This window comes from Cibotium barometz, chromosome 62 (genome assembly GCF_041138505.1).
Source record: "Cibotium barometz isolate CiBa-2024 chromosome 62, ASM4113850v1, whole genome shotgun sequence".
Lineage (NCBI taxonomy): Eukaryota > Viridiplantae > Streptophyta > Polypodiopsida > Cyatheales > Cibotiaceae > Cibotium > Cibotium barometz.
In genome coordinates, this window is record NC_141107.1 from 10,094,302 (window position 1) to 10,106,402 (window position 12,101).

Here is a 12,101-nt window from a genome sequence, read left to right on the forward strand (position 1 = left end):
AAAACTATGAGCAATATTAAAAATATGAGATATTTTGGGTATAATGATTCCATTTTGACACATATGTAAGGAAGGGGAGTTCTTTAAAGGAGGTGCATATTTCACATGCTTGAATGAGTTTTAAACTCATAAAAATTAAGATATTTCATCTCTCCTCTCTCCTCATTCAAGTCTAGTTCCAAAAAGTTAGCTTAACTAAAAATGGTCAAATATTGACCAAACTGATTTAGAAAATTCTAGAATCAATTTGTTTGGTTAGGAGCTCAATTTTTCCTATAAATAGAAGCCTCCCCCTTGTTGAAAAATATATAGTGTTTATGCATCGTTGCTCTACTCCACCTAAGCCAAGAACTATGAATTCATTAATAATTCACTAGTTTTTGGAGCTTCCCTCTTTCTTCAATCCCCATTAGTGGCTCCATCAACATACTTAACCAATTGATTGGTTGGGGCCCTCTACCGTGAACAAAGAATCAAGCAATTTGTAAGGTAATTAGTGAATTTTGATCATTTTCTATAATTTCTCAATGTTTCTCTCTTCTCAACCCCTCTCAAGCTTGAGAGGCTTAATTGGAATGGTTTTTGAATGCTATTGAAGTTAATTGATGAATGGAGTGAAGAGTTACATAATTTGATGAATACTATTGAAGTTAATTGATTAATGATAGTTAAGAATTACATAAATTTCCATTTATACTTAATTCAAATGATTTTTATGTAATTTCTCTCTCTCACTCAAGAAATGGTCATACTCATGACCCATTCTCAATCCAAATGAAGCTTTTCATAAAGCTTTTCCTTAATCTAAGATTAATCTATGCTTGAGGCCAAATTAATGGTTTTTTTTCTATGCTTTTAGTTTATGTATTTCATGAATATTGATGATTCAATCCATTATGGATTATTGATCCAATTAGGGATCATTCTAATTATTTCCTTAATGATAAGCTTTATCCCTTAGAAAAATTGAGATTTATCAGTCATAGCAGCGGAGCTATGGCAAAAGTTTTATAAAAAATACGCATAAAATAATTTCATTCAAAGCATGAAAAGAGGACTTCCTACCATATTCTAGGAATTATCATCCTAGATTAATTGAAGATATTCATTGTAATCATAGAGAAATTGATTTTTATATTATGCATAATTGATTTTCATGTGTAGAGGTATGCATAAAAGATTATTATTTTAATATAAAAGTGTTACTTTTATCATAATTAGATTTCATGCATAGAGGTATGCATAAAAGATTATTATTTTAATGTAAAAGTGTTACTTTTATCATATTTGAATTTCATGCTGCATAAAAGATTATTATTTTAATGTAAAAGTGTTACTTTTATCATATTTGAATTTCATGCATAGAGGCATAAAAGATGATTATTTTATTATAAAAGTGTTACTTTTATCATATTTGAATTTCATACATAGAGGTATGCATAAAAGATGATTATTTTATTACAAAAGTGTTACTTTTAGCATAATTGAATTTCATGCATAGATGTATGCATAAAAGATGATTATTTTATTATAAAAGTGTTATTTTTATCATATTTGTATTTCATGCATAGAGGTATGCATAAAAGTTGGTTATTTTATTATAAAAGTGTTTCTTTTATCATATTTGGATTTCATGCATAGAGGTATGCATAAAAATTGATTATTTTATTATAAAAAGTGTGACTTTTATCATATTTGAATTTCATGCATAGAGGTATGCATAAAAATTGATTATTTTATTATAAAAGTGTGACTTTTATAATATTTGGATTTCATGCATAGAGGTATGCATAAAAGTTGATTATTCTATTATAAAAGTGTGACTTTTATCATATTTGGATTTCATGCATAGAGGTATGCATAAAAGTTGATTATTTTATTATAAAAGTGTGACTTTTATCATATTTGGATTTCATGCATAGAGGTATGCATAAAAGTTGATTATTTTACTATAAAAGTGTGACTTTTATCATATTTGAGTTTCATGCATAGAGGTATACATAAAAGTTGATTATTTTTTTGTAAAAGTGTGACTTTTATCATATTGGATTTCATGTATAGAGGTATGCATAAAAGATATTCTTTTTATACTAAAAGTGTGATTTTCATCATAAATGGATTTTATGCATAACTTAGATGCATAAGAGAAATTCTTTTATTCTAAAAGTGTAATTCCTACCAAATTGAATTTATGCATAAGAAGATGCAAAAAAGATTGATTTTTAAATTCAAAGTGTCATTCTCATCTAAATTGAATTTATGCATAGGAAGATGCATAAAAGAATGGAATTTTAATTCAAAAGTGTTATTCTCATCCAAATTGAATTTATGCATAGGAAGATGCATAAAAGATGGATTTTTAATTCAAAAATGTCAATTCTCATCTAGATTGAGTTTATGCATAGGAAGATGCATGAGATGGAATTTTAATTCAAAAGTGTCATTTTCATTTAAAATGAATTTATGCATAGGAAGATGCATAAAAGATTGATTTTTAAATGAGATGTGATAATATGTGATAAGATGCGTATGGGAAGTGATAGGATGTGATAAGAGGTGTATGAGATGTGATAAGATGTGATAAGATGCGTATGGGAAGTGATAGGATGTGATAAGAGGTGTATGAGATGTGAAAAGATGTGATAAGATGTGTATGAGATGTGATAGGATATGATAAGAGGTGTATGAGATGTGATAGAATATGTTAAGATGAGTTAGGATGTGTTAAGATGTGTATGGGACGAGGTAGAGAGTGTATCTGATGGGATAAGATGTATATGGGATGTGTTAGGGCGAGAATGGATGTAGTATGGATGTATGGATGTAGATATGGATGTATGTATGTATGTGGATGTGGATGTATGAATGAGGATGTGAAAATGGATGTATGTATGTAGATGTGGATGTATGGATGTGAATGTGAATGAAGATGTGGATGTGGATGTATGGATGTAGATTCAGATGTAGATGTATGTATGTGAATGTGGGGATGTGAAAATAGATGTATGCATGTAGATGCGTATGTATGAATGTGAAATTAGATGTATGTATAATGTGGATGTATGAATGAGGATGTGAAAATAGATGTATGCATGTAGATGCATATGTATGAATGTGAAATTGGATGCATGATGTGGACGTACGAACATGGATATGTATGTAGAATAATGAATGTGAATGTGTATGTGAAACAATGTGTAGTCTATATGAGTGAATGGATGAGAATAAGTACACATTGAATGGAATAGGGAATAAGTAATGTGGTCCGAGAGTGGATAATGTGGAAAGACGAGAGTTCGTTATAGAAACTGTATTTTGTGACTGTTTGTAAATGACTGTTTTATGTCAAGAATGCTGGGGAAGCATTTTGACCGTCTTGAGGATTAAGGTCATGAAGACCGAACTGATAAAGTTGCAACTGCTGACGGAGAGTCAATGGAGGACGTCTCACGTAGCAAGGTCGGCCGAGGTCTTGACCGATTTAAATGGTGAGCTTCCGGTACGGTGGATTAGGGACCAAGGAAGCGGCCTATGAGTGAAGCGCTAGGTCACCTGCGAAGGATCCTAGAGGGTGCTGACCATATGGTGCTCGGGCTCTGGGTCGCCGAAGATATCCACACGTGCGTCGAGGAAGATATTGGAACAAGGAGTAAGCGTTGTTTTCTGAAACCGGGCATGGATCTGGTTGATTGACCTTGCTGGTCCTCAACAGATGAGTCCATGGCTCTTTTATATGGATCTATGGGTTGATCTTGCTGATCTTCCACGGAGATTCCATTCTGTTATATGAATATATTGCCGGTTACTATGAGCTAGGAACTATGGAAAAGGCCCCTGAGTGAACAGGTGGTGAGCGTTCTGGTTGCCAATGATGCCATAAGTACACTGATGAATGAATGACGGGAAATAAGGATTCAACCAGAGACTTTGAGGATTGTCATCCAGTGACATAATGGTTTCATTAAAGGATTATTTTAAAGTTAGGTGATGCTAAGAAAAGGCAATTTCATATTGGGTGTGTAAGTGGTGTGACTAGTTTTATGTTTGTATGAACTTCCGGCTAGGGGGCCTTGGAACTCTTTTCCTTGGTACCCGGGACAAAACCTCACCAAATTCTTAATTGAATCCCATCACTACAGGGGTTGGGAGGTTGGCTAACCCATGGGACTGGATGGAGTTAGGCTGGACTGATGGATCCGTAAACCGAGACTCAATTTCTGTTATTACGATAGATGAAGTAAATCCCAGATAGAAATTGTTCTATGGATAGGAATCAACGGCTATGCCTCTTGATGGGGAAAAAAGTGTTGATCCCAATGATCCAAGTGCAAGTTTCTTCCTTGATTTGACCAAGTACCGTTAAAGGTGCAGTCAGATCAGTTTGATCAGTAATGATCTTGACTACGTTAGAGTAGAGAGTTATCCTGGTGGAATCACCCGTGCTTTCCGGGTAAAGGAAGTTTTTCCGGTTTCGGTTTTGGACAAACCGACGGATTAGTCTCTTGTCCGGATATCCGTGGGCGAGGCCCCGAGTGTGAGACCCCTACCCGCACACGATGTGCTACTTCCGCTGCTAGTACCCCGAATCCGTTGCGCGGTGGAGACCGGGATCTTACATTGGTGACTTCACCCTTGTCGGGAGCTCTACAGGAGGCACCGGCAACGATCTCTGATTGAGGAGTTTTCTTCACGGGAGTAAAGCTATAGGGCAGCTATATTGTCCTATCAGACAATGTCCTATCGGACAAAATTTTCTGGGCCGAGAAAGCGTTTCGGGCGCGTCTGGACCTCCGTTTTTCAGAAAGCAAGCGATTTCGAGCACTGCGGGTAAGTCATCGATTCTCTGCAGAACTCTGTTTTAAGAACTGCAGGAAGACAGATTGACTATGCAGACACTGTGGGTGCTGCAAAGAGGTCTACAGTTGCCATTGGGTGTATGTATGCACATTGAGGTCACTGTGGTTGTGACATTTGAGAGTACTACAGTACCGCTATAGAAATATAGCAGTTTGTGCAGGACAAACCAGAGTGCTGTTTCTGGTTAAATTGTGTGTTTGGCAAGATGTCAAATGATGGGATAACCCAAATTGTGGCTGAGAAGCTTGATAAGAATAACTTCCATGCTTGGAGGTTTAGGTTGACGAATTTCCTGATGGGAAAGGGCTATTGGGACTACATAGAAGGTGAGCATGAAGAGGCACCGGAGATACCGGACATAAATCCTACTGCTCCAGATGTGAAAGAGTTTAAAGACTGGAACCAAGGAGCCAGGAAAGTCATGTATTGGCTCTCCATTAGTATACAAGACACCATGATTGGGCACATTCAGGATGCCAAGTCCCCCAAGGAGGCGTGGGACACCTTGGTAAAGCTTTATGAAACAAATACCAAGGCACGTAAGATACAGTTGAAGAATGAACTTCATACTGTGGAGAAAAAGAGCATGTCTGTGAATGACTATGCGTTGAAGATAAAGGGTATTGTGGAATCCCTTGCATCTATTGGTGTGTCAGTAGATGATGATGATAAGGTGGAGGTCTGTCTACGTGGTCTCGGGCCACAATACAAGGCGTTCAAGACGTCTATTCAGACTCAAGAAAACATTCCCAACTTTACAGATTTGGTGTCTATGCTGATTATAGAAGAGAAGAGCTTGGGTGAAGACCAACAGTCTTCACAAAACAAAAACAGTTCAGAGCAACAAGCCTTCTACACAAGTTCAGGAAGAGGACGAGGTAGAGGTGGCCGAACAGGTAATCAGAATTATGGACAGTAGCAGCAACAACAACAGTCCCAGAATCAACAACAACAACAACAACAACACGCAGGTGGAAGAGGCAAATTCAGAGGCAGGGGGAGTTAAAGAGGCCGTGGAAATTGGCAAAGGCAATATAATGATGCACGTGAATGCTATTATTGTGGTAAGCCTGGACATGTGCAGGCAGAATGTTATAAGAAGCAGGCTGACATGCAAAATTGGAAAGTGCAGCAAAACAACTATGCATCCTCAAGCAGAAATAATGAGGATAATAAAAGGTTGTTTGTTATGTAGCATGTGGTGAATGCCATGTCTGAAAATGTCTGAAAATGTTGACACAGCACAAAAAGATAATGTATGGTATGTGGATTCAGGTGCTTCGAACCACATGACAAGTCATGGGGAGTGGAGATGAAAAACCCAGAAAGACCAGGTTTTGTGGAAACAAGGGATGACACTGCTCATCCAATTGCCCATGTTGGAGATGTGCCATTGTCTATGCAGCAGGATGGCAAAGTGAAGTACCTTGCATATGTACTTCACGTTCCGAACATAACAAAAAATCTGGTTTCAGTTGGCCAGATGATTGAGCAGGGTTTGCAGGTTCGGTTAAACTCTGATGGTTGTTATGTTGAAGACTTTAAAGACAAGTGCAGGTTGGTTGCAAAAGGCAACAGAGTGGGCAGAATGTTTACGTTGAATGTAGACATGCCTGAAATGAGTGCTGCGATGTTTGCAAATGGTTCAAGAATTGTTGCAGACAGACATATGGCATAAAAGAATTGGACATGTGAATGTGCAAAGAATGAAGTCTATGCAGACAAAAGAGAATTGTGACAGGGCTGCCAAAATTTAAAGTGGAAGGTATGCAGAGAATATATGAAGCATGCCAATTTGGGAAGCAAACAAAGCATGTGTTTCCACGTAACAGATATGTGAGCAGAAATGCACTAGATGTTGTGCATTCAGATGTATGGGGTCCTACGAAGACCATGTCTATGGGAGGCTACAGGTATTATGTGACTTTCATTGATGACCACACAAGGAGAAGTGTGGGTATATTTCATGAAGGAGAAGAGTGAGGTGTTCACTCACTTTCAGAATTTCAGAGTTTTGGTTGAAAAGCAAATAGGGAAATATGTAAAGTGCCTAAGGTCAGATGGAGGGGGAGAGTACTTCTCCAATGAGTTCTTTGAATTTTTGAAGAAGAATGGTATTCGGAGACAGTTTACATGCAGATACACTCCGCAGCAAAATGGAGTTGTTGAGCGGAAAAACAGGCACATTGCTGAGATTGCGCGAGCATTGATGGAAGAGAAGAATATGTCGCATAGCTATTGGGCTGAGGCTGTTTCTACAGCAGTATACATCATGAACAGGACTCCAACTGAAGCCATACATGATGTAACTCCAGAGGAGAGGTTTACTGGCAAAAAACCAGATTTGTCTCATCTGAAAGTCTTTGGATGCATTGCATATGTGCATGTGCCAGATGAGCTGAGAACTAAGCTGGACCCGAAAGCTGAAAAATGTGTGTTTATTGGATATTCCCTTGAGCAAAAGGGATACAGGTGTTATAACCCTGCTACACGTGAGTTGAGGGTAAGCAGGGATGTGGTCTTTGATGAGATGAGCAGCTGGTATGCTGCTGAAAAAGAAGCTGTTGGGGCTGATGTGAGTGCAAGTGTGGTTGCACAGAATGCAGGTCAGCAATCACAGTCTTTGAGTGGACCAGGAGAGTCCTCATCTAGTGGGTCTGTTGATAGACCATGGAGTGGCAGGCTGCGTCATAATACCAGCCCTGCAAATGTGATTACTACATCACGTAAAGGAAAAGAGAAAGTGGTTGAGCCCCTTGGTATTCCTGACATTTCTGCAAGGCATTCTCATGTTGATGGAGAGTCTAGTGGCTCAGATATGAGCCTTGATGAGGAGCTTGGGATCCCAGCTATGAGAACACCTGGTGTAAAGAAGGCTATGGAAGCCATGAATGAAAAGCTGCGAAGATCTGGGAGAGTGAAAAATCCTGTGCAGAGATTCACCTATGATGGTTATGTGGCACATCACTATGCATATATGGCAAAGGTTGTGCAAGTTGTTGAGCCCACATGCATTGATGAGGCTGTTGGAAATGTGTGTTGGGAGAAAGCTATGGATGAGGAGATGGATGCACTATATGGAAATGAGACTTGGGATTTAGTGCAATTGCCTGAAGGCAAGAAAGCCATTAGATGCAAGTGGGTGTACAAAGTAAAACATAACAGTGATGGAAGCATAAACAGGTACAAGGCTAGATTGGTAGCCAAAGGATATGCGCAGACATATGGCATTGATTATGAGGAAACTTTCAGCCCAGTTGCCAAGATGGCAACAGTGAGAGTTGTGATAGCAGTTGGCTGTGTCAAAGCAATGGTCTTTACATCAGATGGATGTAAAGAATGCATTCTTGCATGGGGATTTGCAAGAAGAGGTGTATATGTTGCAGCCACCTGGTTATGAGGATGTGGGTCACCCCGAGCATGTTTGCAGGTTGAAGAAAGCCTTGTATGGCTTAAAACAAGCACCAAGAGCATGGTCTGACAAGATTTTTGAATATCTTGTCACTATTGGCTTTCATGTAGCCAATGCAGATTTCTCGCTCTATGTGAGACATGGTGATAGAGGGGTTATGCTTATTGTCATCTATGTAGATGACTTGATCATTACGGGGGACCATGATGCAGAGATCTTTGTTGATGTAAAGATCTTGCTTAGACAGAAGTTCGAGATGAAGGATCTCGGGGAGCTCAGATATTTCTTGGGCATTGAGGTGATTAGGTCACCACATAGTATTGGATTACTGCAGAGACAGTATGGCTTGGACATGTTGTCCGAGTATGGTATGACAGGCTGTAAGCCTATTCCTGTGCCATTGGATCAGAATGGCAAGTTGAGTGCAGATTCAAGAGAGATCTTGGAGGATCCTACTATGTATAGGCGCATAGTAGGAAGTTTGATCTACATGACGATCACTAGACCAGATTTGAGCTATGCTGTTGGGTTGGTGAGTCAGTTTATGCAGGTTCCACGGAAATCGCATTTGGATGCAGTGAGACGCATACTGAGGTATGTGAGGTCTACTTTGCATTGTGGACTATTCTATGAGACTGGGACAGAGATATGTGTACATGGATACACAGATGCTGATTGGGCTGGTAGTATCTCAGATAGAAGATCTACTAGTGGATTCATGTTTTCTTTAGGGAGTGCTGCTGTTACTTGGAGGAGCAAGAAGCAGCCTACGGTTGCTCTATCCAGTACAGAGGCCGAGTACAGAGGAGCTGCTATGGCAGCATGTGAGGTAGCTTGGTTGAGGAAGCTACTTGCAGATTTGGGTCTATCAGTGGTGGATAGACAAGTTGTCATTTTCTGTGACAACATTAGCAGTATACAGTTGGCCAGGAACCCAGTCTTTCATGCTCGTACAAAGCATATAGAAGTCCACTACCATTTCGTTAGAGAGAAGGTCTTGGCAGGAGACCTTGACCTTGTTTATGTCAGCACAGAGGATCAGGTAGCAGACATCTTCACCAAAGCATTGGGTACAGAGAAGCTCCGCAGATTCAGGGCTTCGCTTGGTGTACATGAGATGGAGTTGAGCTCGAGGGGGAGTGTTGAGATATCGAGCTCGTCTAGTGAGGCGGTGGCCACTGATGACCCGCCTGGGGGATAGGCCCCACACTTACACCACTGGCATGGTTGGTGAGATCTTGGGTGATATGCGGCCAGTGGGATGACAGGCTGTGTGATAGCCATTCTAGAGACTGGCATAGTTATAGCGCCAGCTCATTTAGTCGGGTTCACACTATAGAGAACCCGTGTATGTATTGGTTGAGTACCTTTCATATTATGTGTACTCTTATCTTGTATATGGTGTGTTGAGTGTTGAGTGAAGAAGAAGAAGATTTCAGCCTCTCACCTTGTGTGTTCTCTATTAGGGTTTTGTGAGTGTGTGTGTGCTTGCAAGAGCTCAAGCTCTCTTCCCCCCTGCATCTTTTCAATGTTATGGTTCCTAATTCATTATGGTACATCACTCGAAGTTGAGTAATCTAAGTTTGGATACAAAGTATATGTGTAGATATAAAAATGACTAGTATTGTATTAGCCTTGGTGTATTATTTAAATCCTGAAAGTAATAGCATTTTATTTCAATCTTACGGATATATACAAAGAAGGGAAAGACGAAGATAACATTGCTCAACTAGAACATCATCATGAAAGCCCTACTAGAGAGATCAATTCTCATGATTCAAATGCTAGAAATAATGAAGACAACATGGTGGAGGTAGATCACATCGATGATTCAGCTTTGCAAACATCTTCAAGGCCTTCAAGTGATAGGACTAAAGAGACTAAGGACATTCCTGATTTGCAAGTTAATGTTGAGGCTAGTGATGAGAATAAAGATAAAGTTATTGAAGAGCTTCAAGAAACTTTTGCAACCAAAGGAGAGACAAGAAGAGATTGTCGAACAAATTGATGAGGCTACATATGCTATGAATAAAGGGAAAATAGTTGAAATCAAGCACTCTGTGGTGGCACAGGGTGTTGAAGAAATTGACGAGGCTACATATGCTACGAATAAAGAGAGAATAGTTGAAATCAAGGACTCTGTGGTGGCAGAGATGCCAAGAAAACTAAAGGTAGATCTTTTTCAATAGGATGTTATTTAAGATGATTTATTCAGCAATTTTGTGTGTTAAAAAGTATGTTTCTCAGCGAGAGTTATTTTTGCAGGTATAGCTGCTTCTAATAATCACAAGTTAAGTGCGCAAGAAATAGAGCAATGTGTTGAGGAGCTACGTTCCGATACACAAAAGAGTAGGCCTCTAGGAAGTTTATATTCTTTTAAGAGAGATGGAGATAGATTAGTATTTCAATCTTCACCAATCAATAGGGAAATGCAATCAAGTCTAGGAGCCATCGTCATAGATGAGTATGGGAGCATGAAACGAAAGTAAACTTGTGGATGTTTTGTTGTAATTAGCTCTCATTGATAATATAGGATCACTTGTTTTAATATTGTTAAGTATGTAAACACATTAAAGTGTTATCATTCTTGTGTATTGTATGCAGAAAATATTCCTCGTGCAATCACCATAAAGAAACATGCACTTATACTTGATCTTAATGGAGTTTTACTCAACAAGGAAGAGAAGAGGCATCCAAAAACAAATTCTATTCGAATTGATATTGGTCGCACCACAGTTGTTGTTCGCCCCGGGTTTTTTGAATTTTTGGATGAGATTTGCCAGTACTTTCATGTTGGTATTTGGTCCACCATGCTACACAAGAATGTTTGTGCCTATGTAAACACTCTTGAACAGTATGCACATAAGAAATATAATTTCTTTATGGTGTGGGGACAAGAAGAATGTTATATCCATAATCTTCGAAAAGTGTATAGGCCAGATAAGCCTACTGTTGAGGCTATGTTTAAACCTTTACTCAAGGTTTGGAATCAATGCCAAGATATTTGCAATAAGAAGAATACATTGCTTATTGATGATAGCCCTTTCAAGGGATGTGTTAACCCAAAAGACAACTGTCTCTTCCCTGAACATTTTCAAGCAGGGCACGACTACGTACTGTGCAATGACCTTCTACCCTACCTTTTAAATCTAAATAATACAAATGATATTAGGTCTATTATTTTGATTAATCGGCTAGGTCAATCTCCTATCACACATGGCCATAATTTATTTATCGATTTTCAAGATGTACTGGAAGAATGGCTCCAATTCACCTCCCTATTTTCGCGAGAAGAATATTCAGATGAAGTGGAAAACTCATCTTCTGCATCTTCACACTTACCATTGTATGGTGATAAGCTAAAGTATGTCCAATCAAGAGGGAAAAAAAGAGAAGTAGAATCCATAAGCAAGGATCTAGCAATGTTGGCATCCAAAGCTGGAGTACCATTACTATCCAAAGACCAGCTAAGCTTGTTAAAAGTGTGTTACAAAAGAAGGATTTTGAGTGACCAACACGCTATTGCTTATGCTACTCACTTGGGATATGATCGTGGTCATCTCATAAGTGGAGTTGCAGAGCAAAAGCATACATATCAAGGCTACAAAAGGCTTACTTGAGCTTATGGGTAGGATAATGTCTGGTTTCATTAAACATTGAGTGACAGTATAATCAGATTCCAACCTAACCCATACTAGTTGTTGCTGCAGGTCAAAGAAAACCATTTCTGAGGTCTAAACGTGCAGTTTGAAGTATGGGATCTGCACAAATATTAAGACTTGTTGGGTGCAGAATGTTTGGAGTTATTTTGTACTAAAAGCCCATAAGATAG